At 34.7% G+C, this 3,243-nt stretch overlaps 2 pseudogenes; both read right to left on the bottom strand.

Annotated features, from left to right (window-relative positions):
- Positions 1 to 651: 651 nt before the first annotated feature.
- LOC129239814 (5S ribosomal RNA) lies at positions 652 to 771 on the bottom strand (annotated as a pseudogene).
- Positions 772 to 1,177: 406 nt separating this feature from the next.
- On the bottom strand, positions 1,178 to 1,297 carry LOC129239811 (5S ribosomal RNA; annotated as a pseudogene).
- Between the last annotated feature and the right edge of the window lie 1,946 nt (positions 1,298 to 3,243).

Raw genomic sequence — 3,243 nt, 5'->3', positions numbered from 1 at the left:
TGCCTCAGCGTCATCGAAAATTTGGACCATCAGATGGAGGCATTTGGCCAATATTTTCTTTCATACGTAATTGAGCTATACCAATATTATCATAATAAGGAGAAGTAACAATAATTTAAAAAAAAAATTGTACTTTATTCAAAATGAACACCAGCCCTTGAAACTTAACCACCCTTTATATTCACCCGTCAGTGCTTTGAAAACTACTATTGAATTTATATAGAAAAAAAAGGATTTTAATCATAAAAAAATTAATATTTTTATCGACGCTTTTTAATCTATTTTAATTTTTTTTAGTATTAAATAAAAAATTAATATTTTTATTTTTTTTTATGAATTTAATACTAAAAAAATTGAAAATAAATTGATAGATTGAAATAGATTAAAAAGTGTCGATTAATATTTTAATTTTTTTTATTTTAAACATTTCTTTTTAAATTTTAATGGATTTTCAGTAGCATTTTGAAAAATAGTAATTTTTTTTTAACAAATCATGGGGTACCAATTTATGACGTTTATGAAAGGAAATTAAAAAAAGAATATCAAATAATTTCATATCAAATTTACGGAAAAGTGTATTTTTTTCATTTTTCAAATTAACGCTTAATTTTTAAAGCTCTGGCATCACGATCAAATATTAAATTCGACAAAGGCCAACAACACGCGGTGTTCGCAAGTGGTCCCCCATCTAAGTACTAACCGTGCCCGACGCAGCTTAATTTCGGCAATCGGAAGAAAGCTGATGTTTTCAGCGTGGGTAGGATCGTTGGCACAAAAATTAAAAAACAAAAATATGAAAAACAAAAATATTAAAAAAAAATTTAAAAAAAACTTGGCTAAACTAAATAATTATACCAAATTTACGTAAACGTGTATTTTTTTCTTTCTGTAAATTCACTCGTAATTTTCAAAGCTCTGGCTGCACGGTTGGATACTAAATTCGACAAAGGCCAACAACACACAGTAGTCGCAAGCGGTCTCCCATCCAAGTACTAACCTCGATCGACAGTGTTTAATCTCGGTGATCGGAAGAGAACCAATGTTTTAAGCGTGAATAGGGTCGCTAGCATAAAAAAAATATTTATTAAAAAAATACTTAGCTTACTAAATAAATATGCTAAATTTCCGGAAAATTTTATTTTTTCTCATTGTACTGTTAGATATTAAATTCGGCTAAGGCCAATAACACGCGGTGTTCGTAAGCGGTCTCCCATCTAAGTACTAACCGCGCCCGACGCTGCTTAATTTCGATGATCGGAAGAGAACCGATGTTTTCAGCGTGGCTAGGGTTGTTGGCATAAACATAAAAATAAAGACATAACATACATATATAAAAAATCTTAACTGACTAAATAATTATACCAGATTTACGGAAGAGTATATTTTTTTCTTTCTGTAATTTCACTCGTAATTCTCAAAGCTCTGGCGGAACGGTTAGATACTAAATTCGGCAAAGGCCAACAACTCGCGGACCCCCATCCAAGTACTAACCGCGCTCGATGCTGCTTAATCTCGGTGCTCGGAAGAGAACCGATGTTTTCAATGTGGGGGTGGTCGTTGATTAAAATATTAAAAAACAAAAACAAACTTAGCAGGCTAACTTCTTCGATCATAGAGCGATTTGGTGATACTCCCACCACAAAAAAAAAAAATAAAATTAAAAATAAAAATAAAAATAAAATTATGGCCCATCCTAATACACACACGTACATAAGTCAGCTGCTTCCACATTTGTACGATACTTTGTATGCAAGTATGCTGGCTCAGTTTTGTGCTGGTCACGTTCGCAATTTGTTATTTTCCCATCAACCTATTTTGCTGACTTACTTTAATGCCGCTCTGTTGCTATCGTTTTCTTCTCGCCGTTTCTATGTTGAGAGAATGCGCCACAAATGAAATCTTCACTTCAACATTTATGATTGCACGTTTGACTTCATTGATTTCGCAATTGATTGGCGTGCACACATACATATATGACATATTTACTCATATATAAACGCTCCTATGCAGCGAAATGTAGCATAGCTCTGGGCGCGTGCTGAAAAATTTAGCAAATATGCGGACAATTGAGTAATGAATAAAAATCATAATTCAATAAAAATCAATGAACGCAAGTTGACTGCCATTCCCTAGGCAGGTCATTTGCTTAGCAATAGTTTAAGTCTTTAAAAGAAAATCAGAGTTTGAAAATGTTTGTTAATTTTTGATAATTTTTTCTTCTGAAGGTGTTGCTCATTTTCTTTTTATCGTACACTATTTTTTTATATACACTCGCAATCGGATCGGATTTTAAATTTATAAATAATCAAGAATCAACAAGTATTTTTCATTTAATGAGCCGAACAACTTTGCCTCTTTCTTGCTGTCCACCACCTTTATATAGAGCAGGAGATTTTCGTATCTATATTTGAAAAAAACAACGAAAATTCTGTTTAAATTTTACTGCTTTCCATATCAATTGTTTTTACGAATATTTACTGTATATTCGTTTTCTTTCCTTTTTCCATAATATTGTTTCTAGTTTTCCCTCAAGATATACATTCCATAACTTTATGCACCTTGCAAATGTGAAATAATTATTTCTAAGCCGAATACAAACAAATAATTTCTTGTACTCACTTCGTTAACCCTCTTATGGTCATAGAAAAAACTACTTTGCAGACATTCTTGCTTCACCTCTGCGAAGGCAGGCACCTTGTTGTGGTGCAGGGGATTAGCCGAATCGTTAATCAGACCTTATCGAAGGATGGGAATGTGCCCGTTGACGTGCATTCTAGTATTGAGCGAGCGCATTCCATTCCTATAGTTCGACCTGCCTGTTGAACGATGACCAAGTTTGGCTTTGGGTTGGAACAAGGCCGAGGTTCAGCCTGGCTGGAGACCCAGAATAAAAATAGCACAGTCGCATACGGAGTGACCCGTTTAACTGTGCACACGAACCTCTGTGCAGGCGGACCTAAGACATTCGTGGGGCTCAAACTTATTCAAAATTTAAGAAAACTACTTAAACCAAGGAGGTCAGACCTCCAAGTCTGACTCTAATGGGAGCAAAACTGATTCAAAATTTAAGAAAAATACTTGAAACGAGGAGGTCGGTCCTCCCAAAGGAGGTAGGTCCTCCATGTCTGACACTCGTGGGGCCAAAACTGATTCAAAATTTAAGAAAAATACTTCAAACGAGGAGGTCGTTCCTCCCAAAGGAGGTAGGTCCTCCATGCCTGACACTCGTGAGACCAAAACTGA

The sequence above is a fragment of the Anastrepha obliqua genome, chromosome 2, assembly GCF_027943255.1.
Source record: "Anastrepha obliqua isolate idAnaObli1 chromosome 2, idAnaObli1_1.0, whole genome shotgun sequence".
NCBI classification, from domain to species: domain Eukaryota; kingdom Metazoa; phylum Arthropoda; class Insecta; order Diptera; family Tephritidae; genus Anastrepha; species Anastrepha obliqua.
This window is presented reverse-complemented; position numbering and strand designations above follow the sequence as displayed.